This window comes from Zootoca vivipara, chromosome 9, assembly GCF_965207765.1.
Source record: "Zootoca vivipara chromosome 9, rZooViv2.hap1.1, whole genome shotgun sequence".
In the NCBI taxonomy this organism is placed as follows: Eukaryota; Metazoa; Chordata; class Lepidosauria; order Squamata; family Lacertidae; genus Zootoca; species Zootoca vivipara.
Genome location: NC_142592.1, coordinates 13,870,898 through 13,886,247, shown reverse-complemented (window position 1 = coordinate 13,886,247; position 15,350 = coordinate 13,870,898). Strand labels below are relative to the sequence as shown.

The following is a 15,350-nucleotide window of genomic DNA, read 5'->3' as shown; positions in this document are numbered from 1 at the left end:
GTATGACTCTTTGCTAAACAACAGTGTGTTTGTACCTGCAGAATTGCCTAAAGGTAAAAAGCCCATAAGCTGTAGGTGGGTTTTTAAAGTGAAAACGCTGGCTGATGGTAGTTGCCAAAGGAAAGCCAGGCTAGTTGCCAGAGGCTTTACACAAAAGAAACTGATTCACTATGATGAAGTCTTTGCCCCAACAACAAAATCTGAAACAGTAAAATCAGTTTTAGCAATGGCAAGCCTGAGGGGGTTAAAAGTTAATCATTTTGATGTTGCCTCAGCATATTTAAATGCTCCCATTGATGCAGAGGTGTATTTGCAGCAAATACCAGGTTATGAGCTGGAAAGAGACAGCATGGTCTTAAAGCTGCAGAGGGCACTATATGGTTTACACCAAAGTGCACGTCTATGGCATGAATGCATAGACACAACTTTGAAAAAGATAGGATTCAAACAAAGCCTGGCTGATTCCTGTTTATATTCAGCAACAGTACAAGGAAGCGTTTGTTATTTACTTTTGTATGTTGATGATATTTGTCTAATAACAACTGCACAAAAGCAAGTGTCTTGGTTCATGAACAACCTAGGTAACAAGTACAAACTGAAGCATTTGGGAGAAATCCAAAATTACTTAGGAGTAGAGGTTCAGAGGAATGAAGAGGGTGTCTACTCCCTAAGTCAGAAGGAAAAGATTGAAAAATTACTGAAGACATATGGAATGGAAAGGGCAAATGAGGCTGACACTCCCATAACTACACAGTATAAAAATGAACCAGAGGGGCAGAAATGTGAGAATGCAACAGCATTTCATTCTTTGTTGGGTTCTCTGTTATATTTAAGTTGCTGGACGAGACCTGACATAACATTGGCAGTGCACATGTTAAGCCAAAGAAGTGCAGACCCAGCTCAGAGAGATTGGGTAGCACTTAAAAGAATCCTGAGGTATCTGAAAGGCACAAAAGATTACAAACTGGTGCTAGATACAGGGTGTGATCAACAAGTATATGCATATGCTGATGCCAGCTGGGGAGACAGAGAAAATGGAAAATCTACCACTGGCTATGCCATATATATTGGAAATGCCCTGGTTCAATGGAAAAGCCTCAAGCAAACGTTTGTTGCCACAAGTACTTGTGAAGCAGAGTACTCAGCCATAAGCGAATGTGTGTCACAAATAGAGTGGTTTGCTTGCCTAACAAAAGAACTAGGAATACCTTCAGAAATGCCAATCACTGTGCTCAGTGATAACATGGCAGCACAGCAGCTTGCCAACCAACAGAACTTTAAGAGCAAAAGTAAACATATTGCAATAAGATATGGCAATGTTAAAAATGCTTTGGAAAGAAATGTGTTAAAAGTACAACATTGTAACACAAAATGTAATGTGGCAGACTTATATACAAAATGTTTGGATGCTTCTAAATTTCGAGACTTAAGAGAATTGTTAGGTCTCAAGCCTTTGACTTAAGGAGGAGTGTTGGGATCCACAGAATGCTGTGTGAAATAGTAAATCTGCAGGCCTGAGTGCACTAGTAAAGTGAAACTGGCTGATGCAATACTTTCTGTAGAAGTGCTGGGTCAGAATGACTCAGCAGTAATGTGCTGTCAGTTGATTGGCTGTCAGTGGTTTAAAAGGGAAACCTATCCAGCAATGTTGCTGGTGGTGTTGTAGAAGGGTGTGGTCAGTGAGAGGTTTAGAGAGTGTATGAACTGCTTGTGTATGAACTGCCTGTAGATATTTGTATATAGCTCACAATAAATATACTGCACTAAAGAAACTGGAACTCTTAACATCTCTGCTAAAGCGCCGTGAAGAAATTTGCGACACTTAGTTGGTCTCTAAGGTGCTACTGGAAGGATTTTTTTTAATTTTTTTTCGACTATGGCAGACCAACACGGCTACCTACCTGTAACTGATTCTCTTGAGTTTTCTTTTGAGTTCATATTCACAGCGTGCAATTTAATTTTATTCACTACTACGGTAGTTTTTCTTCGGGCGCTTCAGTTTTTTTAATAAATAAATTGAATTAAGAGAACGTTCTTTACATAACTTTTCCCAAATTGAAAGCAGACTGAACGTAGTCATCTGAGACTGTGAACTATAATAATAATAATAATAATAATAATAATAATAATAATAATAATAATAATAATAATGTAAACCTCACTGGAAGTCACAGGAGCAACAGATTTTTTTTTTTTTAAAAAGCAATAAAGGGCTTTGCTTTTACCTTTAGAATTACCCAGTAGGTTGGAAATTATTCTGATAGAATGCTATGACTTCCAGGCTATCATTGCTGTGCAAGCGGGTACTGTATGTAGTCCTAAGAGGATAAAGGTATGCCTTATCAGAGTTTTTGTCACTCACCTTCTCCCCATCACCCTCTAATAAGCAGCAGGTGGTCACTGTATTTTGATAAGGTCTTTCTTATTTCCCCAGTGTTAGGTCGTAGACCTTTTGTCCAACAACAGAGAATCAGTAAAGATACTATTCATATTACTGTATTATTATTATTACTTCTGCTGCTGTTACTGTTATGATTCCACTCCCACTGTGTTTACTCAGTTTTGCTCTGAGTGATTGAGGGTCAATTAACTCTTCATAGGGCAGTTTTGGGCTGCATGTACAGACTAATGATTTTCAGAGTATGCCCACTGAAATCAATCCAGAAGTCCTCTGACGTTAAGGGATCTGTTGCAAGTGTGACTAACATAGGATAACACCCATACGTACAAGGGGTGTGGAATACAGATGCCCATGTCTCTCTTCACATTTGACTTCTATGTAAATAAATGCATAAATACATCGTTTTGCTTGCGTGCCACTTTCCCACAGTTAAAACATTGCTCGTAACCATTACAAATACACCAAAAATCATGAACAGTAAATAAAATACATCAACATCTATACAACCAAACGATTTCCACATAAAACAGAGAATCTAAAAATAAAGATACAAAAAGAATAATATCAATAACGGCGGCAACCCCCCTCCCTCAAAAAACCCCTAAACAATGCCCCAACCCAATGATTGGAGCATTGCTGCTTTATGTTTGCTTTCTTTAATTTATGGGTGACGGGAGAGAAATCTTACACACACACACACACACACAAGGGAGACACTGCACAAGTTGCAAAAAAGAGCAAGTTATAAAACTACAGTAATTTCCCTTCTACCTGTATATGACCACAAAATGCACCTGAACAGTAAATGAACATAGAACTTTTTTTCTGCTATTTCTGAAAGACCCATCCTTTCCATGTGTTAACATCCTCCTAGGGCTGTTGTTTTACATAGGTCTGTCTAGAGCCAGCAAAGTAGAACTGTTGCTTGAAAGTATGAACTGACTCTGCAGCAAGTTGACTCCTCTTCAACAGGTTCTAGTTACTTGATCCTTCCAAAATGCCCTTGTGCTCTAGATAATATTATTTGATACCTCTATGCCACCTTGTTTGATTATTATTTTTTCAAATAACCTTTTTTTTGGAGGGGGGAGGAGTTCAGTTTGGAAATCAAATAATACAGGCTAGTCCTGTGGAAATGCCTTTTGGAGAAGCTACTTGATATATGCTACTTGATTTTCTCGGTGCCAGAATAAGATGCTGTTGGCATTGCTGTGTGGAGTGGCAGTAGTTCTCCAGAGGGAGAAGAAGAAGAAGAAGGTCCAAGTCATTAGTCAAAAATAAGCCTTCCAGTTATCAAAGTCCTGAGAATTGCTGGACTGTTTAGGTATTTAAATAGAGATTGCTGTGTCATCTGTGTTCTTAATTCTTTGCCCTCAAGGAATCTGTAATGTAAAGAATATGGCAGGAGAGTGAAAAACTGTCTTGGGGGTGCTTGCATATGTCAGAGATAGGTTAGCACACTTGACTGAAGCCCAGGTTTTATGCTAAGGTAACCTTCCAGCTTGCATTGAGTTGTTCTGTGTCCCAAGATTCTTGCTACAATTGGAATGCCAAAAGGGAATTCTGTACAAGCCCTGCTGTGAATGTTTCCTGTACAATCACTTCATTAGCTGGCAGCAAAACTGTGAGGGACAGGGGATATCGCGAAGTCCCTCCCCTCCTGAGTTCAAGCCCGTCCCCGAGCAAAGGGGAAAGCAGGGAGAGTTCCGATTCCAGTGGGGAAGCAGGAAGTCGTGTCCGAGGCTCAGGCAAGGTAGAGGAGCCAGGGTCCCAGGTGGGACAGGAAGGGGCAAGTAAGGGGGGAAGACCCATCCCCCCAACTCCAGAATTACGCAGGAAGAGGAGGGGCAAGAGGATGGGTCTGCCAAAGCTTTTGTGTTGGAGAAAGACGCGCCAAAAGCCATTAGGAGGTTCTGAAACCGACTGACAACATCGCTCCGTGTAAATAGCAATGACTTGAGCACTGTAAATACGCAGCACCAATAAAAGAATAAAATGCAGAGCTGCGTAGCGTCGTTACTCTGAAGTAGTCCACTCCGGCCACTGTGACAGCAACCTCCTAATCATTTTTGGGCTACTTTGGAGTTGCCGGGATGAGCGTGTCAGAGGCGGAGAAGTGGCGGCAGATCGCTGAGCAAGCCCAGCTAGAACTGCAACAGCTGTCGCTGCAGGCGCAGGGAGAATTGAAGGCAGCTAAAGAGGAGACTAAGAAGGTCCAGGACGACCGGCTACAACTTGCGGAACAGGTGAGAGAGCTCCAGGAAAAAGAGCAGCATTTAAGGGCGGTGGCGGTAGACCTCCAAAACAAGCTGGATGCAGAGAAAAACAAGGCGGGAGGGGCACCCCAAGTCCAAGTGCTGCCAGGAAGGAGAGCCGGGACCCTAGTAAGCAAGTTCAATGGAGACCCGAAGGAGTTTCAGGGCTTTGAGACTGAGATTGTGTATGCTCTTGAGCTGCACCACGATGAGTTCCCTGATGATGAGCACAGAGTAGCGTTTATTGTGGAGCACCTTACAGGGGCGGCCAGGGAGTGGCTAAGACCGTTAATTGCAACAAGGAATCCTTGCATGAAGAATGTCAAACTATTTCTAGAAGGTTTGAAAACGATGTATTCGTCCGATAGTCATATGGACCAGACTAAGGAGGAACTTCATAATTTACGCCAAGGAAATATGACAGTTCGCGCGTATTGGGCGAAATTCACCATGCTGGTGCACAGATTGGGGTGGGATCTGGAGTCTGCCCCAATGCAAGCGGCGTTTTACTTGGGGTTGCATGAGGAGGTGAAGGATGAGCTCTCGAGAGGTCCAAAGCCCAGTAATATGGATCAACTGAGCAAAGCGGCTCTGGCGGTGGGGGTGAGGCAGGAATCCAGATGGAGCGACAAGCAAGCAACGCGCGCAAAGCGGGCTTGGTTCCCACGGTCGCAGGAGAAGCCACTCCCTCAACAACCCTTTCAAGCCACGCCTGGGGCCAGTCAGGACCAGGAACCCATGCAGATTGATAGCGCGCGCGCGCGGGCTTTTCAAACCCCAGCGGCGCCAAGACGCAAGGAGGGAAGGGGTGGGAATTGCTTTCTCTGCAACTCCCCCCAGCATCTCGTCAGAGACTGCCCACATCGCAGGGAGTGGCAAGGAAAGGCGGGAACGGTTGTGCCCTCCCCCACTGACGCAGCACCACAGCAGGGAAACGGGAAAGCCTGGCTGCAGGAGACAAGGGGCGGCAGCCAGGCACAGTCAGCAGACAACAGCCCCAGCCCACCCACCCGCACAGAGAGGAGCAGAGCCAGCCCACCCCTCCCAGAGCAGGAGTGGTTCTAGGAGTGACGCTCACGCTCCCAAATGGCTATCCATTGACGGTCCTCGCCCTAATTGACAGTGGTGCCTCAGCCAACTTCTTCTCGAGAAACTTTGCAGAAGAGCACCAGATCCAGCTTCTGCAGCTGGATTTTCCTCTGCACGTGGCAACCATTGACGGCAGAGAGCTGCTGGGAGGGGCCATCACTCATCAAACCCCCCCCATGAGAATGACGGTTGGAAGGCACTCAGAGACACTGGCATTCAACGTCACCACCATCTCAGACCCCCCAATCGTTTTGGGCATGAGCTGGCTGGCGCGCCACGACCCCTCCATAAGTTGGCATCAGAGATGCATCACTTTTGGATCGGACTTTTGCCTGGAACATTGCATGCAGCACCAACCAGGGGAGGGGCCTCCGATAGCCACGGTGGCCACCATGCACGTCAAAGGGGGTGAGGCGATACCCAAACCATACTGGGACCTGCAGGAGGTCTTCAGTGAAGCGGAGTCCGACCACCTGCCCCCACACAGGCCTTTTGACTGCCAGATCAACCTGGTGCCTGGGGCAACTATACCCCCAGCCAAGCTGTACGCCATGTCAGACCAGGAACTGGAGGATCTGCGCGCTTTTATCGACAAGAACCTCAAGCGGGGGTTCATCAGAGAAAGCAAGGCAGCAGGGGGCAGCCCGGTCTTCTGGGTGGACAAGAAAGACACGCAACAGCGCCGTCTTGTGGTGGATTTTAGACGGCTGAATTCGGTGACAGAGCCAGTGGCTTTCCCCATGCCCAGAGTGGATGATCTCCTGACAGCGGCACGCAGAGGCAAGATTTTCACCAAGCTAGACCTGAGGGGGGCGTACAACTTGATCAGGATCCGGGAAGGCGATGAGTGGAAAACCACGATGTTCACGCCTCTGGGCTCTTTTGAATATCTGGTGATGCCCTTCGGGTTGCAAGGGGGCTCAGCATGCTTCCAGGCCTTCATGCACCACGTCCTGGGGTCCCTACTCTTCAGGAAATGCTTGGTCTTTCTGGATGACATCCTTATTTACTCCAACGACCCAGTGCAGCACGTGAAGGACGTCAGGGAGGTGTTACAGCGCCTGAAGGAGAACCACCTGTATGTGAAGCTGGAGAAGTGCAAGTTTCACACCAAGGAGGTGGACTTCCTGGGCTACAAGCTGTCAGACAAGGGGCTGGCAATGGACAAGGACAAGGTGCAGACCATCCTGGACTGGCACAGCCCCAGGACGCGCAAAGATGCCCAACGCCTACTAGGCTTTGCCAACTTCTACAGGAAGTTCATCAAGAACTTCTCTCGAGTTACGGCTCCCATCACTGACTGCCTGAGAGGCAAGCAGAAGTTCAGGTGGACACCAGAGGCGCAAGCAGCGTTCGAAAGCCTCAAGAGGGTGTTCGCCTCAGACCAGAACCTGTTCCACGTGGTTCAGGACGCGCCCCTACGCATTGAAACAGATGCTTCTGATAAGGCTGTGGGCGCCATTTTGTTGCAACTGGACGCCAACAGAGAGTGGAGACCCTGTGCCTTCTTCTCCAGGAAGTTGACCCAGCCCGAGCGAAACTACACAGTTTTTGATCGGGAACTTCTTGCGATCCACGCGGCGTTCCAGCACTGGAGACACTTCCTGGTGGGCGCCAAGCACCCCATCCAGGTGTGCACAGACCACAAGAACCTGGAGTTCTGGAGAACTGCCAGGGTGCTCAACCAGCGGCAGATACGGTGGGCGGAGTTCTTCTCGAACTTCAACTTCTCCATACACTACATCCCAGGAGAGCAGAATGTCAGGGCGGATGCCCTCTCCCGCAAGCCAGAGTACATGGAGGAGGAGGCGCCACCAGCCCCAAGGCACATTTTCCCCCCGTCGGCATGGTCCTGCGGAGCAGCAGTGGTGAGCGAGGCAGAACTCACAGCACTGACGGCAGCGGATGAATTTGCCAACCGCATCTTCAGAGAACTGAGAGGGGGGAGGGAGCAGGCAAAAGACTTTGCAGAACGCAGAGGGCTGCTTTTCTACAAGGGTGCGCTGTACCTACCCACCACCCAGCTTCGACGTACGGTCCTCAAGCAGATGCACGACAACCCTACAGCGGGGCATTTTGGAAGGGACAAGACCACTCACCTAGTCATGAGACACTTCTGGTGGCCAGGGGTGAGGGAAGATGTTCGAGACTATGTAAGGGGCTGTACCACCTGCCAGCGGGCGAAGGTGGTCAGAGCAGCGCCACCAGGGTTGCTGGAGCCCTTAGCCACACCACACAGGCCGTGGGAAGTGGTGTCCATGGACTTCATCACAGATCTGCCTTCGTCCAGGGGTAAGACTGCAGTGTTGGTGGTGGTGGACCTCATGTCCAAAATGTGTCACTTTATACCGTGTGCCAGGGCAGTCTCGGCAGAAGAGACAGCCAAACTGTTTGTTGATCACATTTTCAGACTGCATGGATTACCTTTAAGGGTTATTTCGGATCGTGGCCGCCAATTTGTTTCCAGGTTCTGGCGGCGGCTCATGAACCTCCTGCAGGTGGAGGTCAGCTTGTCGACGGCTAGACACCCGCAGACCAACGGACAAGCGGAGAGGGTCAACGCCATTCTGCAGCAGTACCTGAGATGCTACGTCAGCCAGCGGCAAACGGACTGGGTGGATCGCTTGCCACTAGCAGAATTTGCCTACAACAATGCAGTGCACGTCTCCACAGGGGTGTCGCCCTTTAAGGCCAATTACGGGCGCGACCTCAGATCTTTCCCAGAGAGGGAGAGGGAGGAGGAGGAGGAGGGCCCACAGGCTGAGGATTGGGCAGAGGAACTGGAGACGGTGCACCAGCAGCTCAGAGAACACTTGGAGAGGGCCAAGGAAGCGTACAAAAAGGGGGCAGATCGCCACAGGCGACAAGGGGAGGTCATCAGGGTGGGGGACAAGGTGTGGTTGTCCTCGGAGGGCCTTCCCACCAGAGGGAGGTGCAAAAAGCTGGCACCCAAATGGCTGGGCCCCTTCACGGTCACGCAACAGGTCAACCCGGTGGCATACAGGCTGGCACTGCCAGAGGACATGAGGGTGCATCCAGTGTTTCATAGATCGCTGCTGTCGCCGTACAGGGAAAGCAGCAGGCTCAGAGACAGCGAACAAACCCCCGAGGGAGGGGGGGAGAGGGAAAGCAGGGAGCAACTCAATGAGGCCACGGCCATCCTGGATTCAAGGTGGGGGGTGGGGGGCCTGGAGTACCTCATGGCATGGGAGGATGCTCCACCGTCCCAGAATGAATGGGTTCCCGCCACTCAGATACAGGAGGAATTCTTGGTGGAAGAATTTCACGCCCTCTTTCCCCACAGACCCAAGCCCTGGCACATGGAAAGGGAGGGGGAGGAGGAGGAGGCACGGGAGAACAGCTCACCATGGCGCTGGGAAGCGGAGTTTGAGGAACCAGAGGATGAGGTATGGGTGTCGCCAAGATCCACCCAGTCAGAGGAAGGAGCAGCTTGGCAAAACATTTTTACCCCCACCAGCTCTGACGCCACGGACTTTTTGGGATTCCCGTCCTCCCAGGCGGAAGGGGGGGGCTCGCAGGACTGGGGGGAGGTGTTCACACCAACGGGCTCGGAGAGCACCGAGTTTTTAGGCTTCCAGTCGTCACCGACACATGGGGGGGGCCTGGGGAGGGGTGAAGGAGAGCTTGGGAGGGGGGTGGATGTGAGGGACAGGGGATATCGCGAAGTCCCTCCCCTCCTGAGTTCAAGCCCGTCCCCGAGCAAAGGGGAAAGCAGGGAGAGTTCCGATTCCAGTGGGGAAGCAGGAAGTCGTGTCCGAGGCTCAGGCAAGGTAGAGGAGCCAGGGTCCCAGGTGGGACAGGAAGGGGCAAGTAAGGGGGGAAGACCCATCCCCCCAACTCCAGAATTACGCAGGAAGAGGAGGGGCAAGAGGATGGGTCTGCCAAAGCTTTTGTGTTGGAGAAAGACGCGCCAAAAGCCATTAGGAGGTTCTGAAACCGACTGACAACATCGCTCCGTGTAAATAGCAATGACTTGAGCACTGTAAATACGCAGCACCAATAAAAGAATAAAATGCAGAGCTGCGTAGCGTCGTTACTCTGAAGTAGTCCACTCCGGCCACTGTGACAAAAACAAAACAAAAAAAAACAAAAACAAATGAGCTTCCAATATCTTCCTGGTTGCTTGGTGTAAAACACTGAAAAAAACTCTTGTGACTCATATTAAAAAAGAATCTTGTAGCAGGGGTTTAAAACTAGGGAACACACAGACCACAGATAGGAGGAAGAGGCCCATTGAAATCAATGGAAGGTTACCTTACCATAAAACCATTCAGGGGCGTAGCAAGGGGGAGCGGAGGGGGCGGTCTGCTCCTAGTTCCGTCTTTTGGGGGGCAGTGCGAGCGCCGGCGCCGGCACCCCGCTATGTAGCGTGCATGCGCACTGTTGCTACGTAGCGACACATGCGTCGTACGTAGTGACACCTGCGTTGTACGTAGCGACGCATGCGTCATACGTAGAGACGCTGTGCATGCACTAAGTAGTGACGCCCCGCCCCCAGATGCGTGTCATGTTTGCCGCTCCAGGTACCCGAGCGGCTTCCTACGCCACTGGGTCATTTCCAAGTCTGACTTCTTTGGGTATTGAAAAGAATTCCCCAGCTTGATTTGAGAGCACCTAAATCAGTTCGAAAGCACATCAAAATGCAAGTAGATAAATAGGAACCACTACAGCGGGAAGGTAAACGGCGTTTCCATGTGCTGCTCTGGTTTGCCAGAAGCGGCTTTGTCATGCTGGCCACATGACCTGGAAGCTGTATGCCGGCTCCCTCGGCCAATAATGTGAGATGAGCGCGCAACCCCAGAGTCGGTCACGACTGGACCTAATGGTCAGGGGTCCCTTTACCTTTACCTTTAAATCTGCGCAAAAGGTCATGTGATATAAATGTGATTTAAATTTCTGCAACTATTTAACCTTTCTCCGAAAGGAAGTGCTTCATTTAGGTTTGAGTTCTTAACTGGGCAAGCTGAGAAAGAAAATCTCAAGTAACAATGAAATGAGTCAGACTGCTGTTGGTTCATGTAACCCGGCTGTCTGACCTGACTGGCAGCAGTGGTTCAAGGCCTTGCTCCTAAGATCTTTTTACCAGAACTGCTGGAGATTGAAACAGCTTCTGACCCTGACAAATAGTTGTTCATTGGGATCTTTAATGTGAAAAATGTTTTCTGTTCTGAAACATGGAATTGACAAGGGCTGGAAAAAGAAAAGAAGTGCTTATAACAGTACACTAAAAAAATAATTGTTCCTTTCCCCCCTTTTTAGGTAAAAAAAATAAAAGCAGAATCTACCTGTGGAAAATTAAGTGAAGTGAAAGAAGAACCAGAGAAGAACGTAAGTACTTCTCCCTGTTGAAAAGCTTGATGGTATTTCAAACCTGCCAGGGAATATTAATTCTTTTAAAAACAGAAAACACTGGGTTCAGAATGATAGACATTTTAAAGATAAGTTATGTAAAGTGTAGTATGTTTATATGTGGACTGCAGATTATAAAAAATATTAATTTCCTTTGCACAGTCATCTGGAAGACGCTTAAAGAGGCATCTTCGGGATTTTACAAATAGCCTAGGAACAAGCCCAGTTTAATTATCTAAAAACATTATTAGACTGATTACCATGTTTTCTTTGCTTTGTGGCTTTTATTGCTGGCTGTGGGAGTATTTGGGTGTGTACCAGTGTTTTTATCTGCACTGTGTCATAATCTCGGGGGGGGGGGGAAGCTAAGCAACAAGAATGCATGCATTTGGAGCATAAAGATTAGAGATGATCGAAACATGGAACTTAATAGTGAGAGTTGATGGGATGTTTGTCAACAGCTGTATGGATTACGTTAGCTAGTGTTTAATACCAGCACAAAACTCTGGCCTTCTGTCAGTTGCAGAGAAACTAACACAAAAAATGAGGAATATTATTTGTAGCAATCTGGTATGTTTTTTTATCTCATATATATGCAGATAAGGCAAAGCATAGCAAACATCTGTAAATGCACTGTGGACAGATATGGAAAGTATGATTTTTCACATTGCTGGAATAGCACGCTTCCACCATTAACTTTCCAGTTGAAGACAAACAAATTGGGTATCTTGATCTCTGGCTTTCCAGTTCAGAGCAGTTTAAAGAAACATCTGAATAGAACTTGAAGCAAAGTACTACCTATAAGTTTCTGTATTTGGAGCAATTTCTTGGCTTTTTTTTTTTTTTTGGCTATGTGATTTTTATAAATGTAATTAAAATTTAATTCAGAAGAAGAAAGGAAAGTTGCTTTCCCCTTATTTTAGGGGCCCTCAGTGTGTACTTACGTGGCTTTATGTAAGACCGGGCCGTGCATTCTCTGTGGTTTAAAATAACAACAACCAAGAAATGTTTGAATACTGTGTTAAAATGAGGCCTGAATGCAGGCTAAGTGAGTATGCTATATATGCTTAACTTGATTATTTCTGCTTCTGCTTGGTTAGACTAAGGGCAAAGAGCTACAAAGTCATTGCCACCCATCCACTAAAAATCCTCAGTTCCTTCCTTCCTGTGGCTGCCACAATTTATCCAGTTACTGCCCACATGTTTTTACACAATCTAAGCTAGCAAACGCCCATACCCCAGCCCTTGAGTGCAGTGTTAATTGGATCATACTTTGTCAGGGTCTGTCCCTATCTCCTATCCTGTATGGCTTAAGTACTTTACCTTGCCATAGCACAAATTGCATTTTGCTGGTTTGCCTTCTCTAGTACAGCCTTCATTTTCTGCAGTAGTTCTTCAAATTACCTTCCATTTACAATCATATCATCAAGTCCACCAGGCAAGAGGGGACCCTTTAGATATGCCAGCAACTCTTCTGTTAACTTTTGAAATGTCCCAGAACATTACTGTTGTGGGTTGGTCTTCAGGATATACCTCCTCTTGCCAGTAGCTGCTGGCCAGATCTGAGGTATAGAACCAATAGGCATTAGCAAGCAGATCTAAAATATATTCAGTCCCTGGGAATAGGATGAGCCATCACAGACCTGCTCCCAGATAGTAGTCCATTCCCATCCTCTCTCAGAAAGCAACCCTCCTCTTCTTAGGTCAGAGATACAGGTCGCAACAGCGATCCCAATACTCCATTGTCCATTGCAATCTGTTATAATATCTATCAGTCACAATGCCCACATAGCTTTGTCTTGCTTCTCATTCATTTATCATTAATCCCTGCTGTCTGCCGTTCAATTCCCATTTTCTGTCATTCCACCCCTCTTCAAAAAAAAATCTGTTCAGTCCTCTGCTTATGCATGAATTTTGTTAATTTAATTATGCAAGCTCAGAGCTTTAAGCACAGGAGAAGTTGTCTTTACACTGAGAACTTCACTGAGAACGTACCTTCAGCTAGAGGGCCACAGCTCACTTGCAGATCGTGTTTATTGAGTGTTATTGGCATGGCTGTCTTAACGATATAGCTGATCAGGTTATTCATGATGCACCCAGCACACTTTAAATATTGGATATCTGCATAGGGTTTTCTGCTATGATAACTCCGCAAGCTTTCTGCAAGCCTCAAGGCACCTGTTCACTATTTGTGCACGTGGTACAATAGGAGACAGATTTGTTTGAGGGCACAATCCAATTGATAACCATGTTGCTTGCATCCATCTCTCCCACCCCCACCCCACACCTTGTATTGCTTCCATACCTCCCAGTAACAGAAAACCACAGGAAAATTCTGCATCAGTGATTGGTAACGTCAGCTGTTGGGGGAAGGGGGAAAGGACTGAATTGGCCTCTAATATGTTTTGATCTGTGGTCTAAACCACTGAGCCTCTTGGGCTTGCCGATTGGAAGGTCGGCGGTTCGAATCCCCATAACAGGGTGAGCTCCCGTTGCTTGGTCACAGCTCCTGCCAATCTAGCAGTTCGAAAGCCATGCCCAAAGGTGCAAGTACATAAATAGGTACCGCTGCTGTGGAAAGCTAAATGGCATTTCCGTGCTCTGTGCTCTGGTTTTGGTGTTCCATTGCGCCAGAAGCGGCTTAGTCATGCTGGCCATATGTCCCAGAAAAACTGTCTGTGGACAAACGCCAGCTCCCTTGGCCTGTAAAGCGAGATGAGCGCTGCAACCCCAGAGTCGTCTGCGACTGGACTTAACTGTCAGGGGTCCTTTACCTTTACCTTTATGTTTTGATATACCATGGGAAGATGAACTGGTTTTTTTGTTTTTTTGGTTTACTTTTGTTTCCTTATGTGGTTGTGGTTACTTATCACCATGACATCTTCAAACATGTTTCAGCCACCATGGGGTCATGTCACATATTTGCGAAGCTGGCTTTCTTTGGAGTTCATGGTGCATGAAAGTGACTTGCTACCATATGTCACCCACCCAATTCTGAAGCCCGTGGAGATCAGCATACAGGCTTGTGAAATGTTGTGTAACGATTCCATTATTGTAGGCATTTGTGTAGAAAAGCTTCCCCCGTTACCTCTATTGCTGTTGTCTGCAGAGATAGAATCATAGACACAGAATCATAGAAGGGACCGCAAGGGTCATTTAGTCCAACATTTAGTCCAACCCGTTGCAATGCAGGAATCTTTCCTTCAGCCAAAGAAATCATATATGCAGATCATATATGTAGATATGTAGAGTAATGGAACATTAGCTTGTAAGGTTCTGCGTGCAGACATCTTGTGAATCGGAAAAATTCAACGAAGTTAACATTGCATAAATTTGTGAATGGTGTGTTCTGTACAAAGTCTTCTGAGACATGGGAAAGGAAGAATCTCTGAGCACGCAGATTTTGATCCCATGTCAAGCAAAATTATGCATGAGTGGCTGAATTTTTAATCGTGTTTGACATACTGCTGCACTGTTGTTGTTTTATGTAACAATGAAAATGGTTTTGAACCATAACACCTTGTTTGAACCTGCATAGTAATTTGTTTCTGACATATTCACACAAATGGAATGTTTAAAGGAAGAGAATTGGATGGATTGATCTTTAATTTGAGACTAGTTTGAAGATTACCATGTTGAAAAAAATACGTTTGTTATATGTATTCTTCAGGTATGACCCAGAAAAGAATTTTTAAACCTCACCCCTGTAATTCTCATTTTACACGCAGTGACCTGATTCAGCCATTATTCCAACCCATTGTTTAGCATTATGCAGACAAATAGACACAAGAGTCAGTCTTTGCAGCGGGGGGGGGGGGTATAATCTAATCAGAAGCTGCATAGTTTCAGTGCAACTTTGGCCTGTTTCTTGGGCCTGCTTGTAACACTGGTGAATTCCATAAATTCTGACATGTAGCATCTGAGCAGTTGGTCAAAATAAGAAATATTAACAGTGGCAATTTCCACTAGAATTCAAATAGTGTTCTGTACTGTTCATTAGATAAGGATCCTTCAAACATGCTCTGCGTTCTCTGAACAGCTAACCATTTGCACAACTTATGTTTCTGCTTCTATTTTCCAACTCTCATGACAGACAAAAGTAGTTTTCAGCAGTGCATCCATTGTAAGAGGAGAGTATTTGAAGGAAGCTTTTTAAACACACACACACACACACACACACACACACACACACACACTGGAATTTAGGCATATCTTGGTAGTTATTGACCAAATGA

At 46.7% G+C, this 15,350-nt stretch overlaps 1 protein-coding gene across 6 annotated transcripts in view; it reads left to right on the top strand.

Moving 5' to 3' along the window:
* PLXNB2 (plexin B2) overlaps window positions 1-15,350 on the top strand; it is a 351,723-nt gene that overhangs the window by 170,096 nt on the left and 166,277 nt on the right. For 4 of the 6 annotated variants that reach the window (XM_088676784.1, XM_088676785.1, XM_035128380.3 and 1 more), the window contains one exon: window positions 11,026-11,094. The exons of 1 other annotated variant lie outside the window; for it this stretch is intronic. The gene's annotated coding sequence lies outside the window, so the exon portion shown is untranslated. The remainder of the gene's footprint in view (window positions 1-11,025; window positions 11,095-15,350) is intronic. One more of the 6 variants, XM_088676786.1, reaches the window with a different exon arrangement.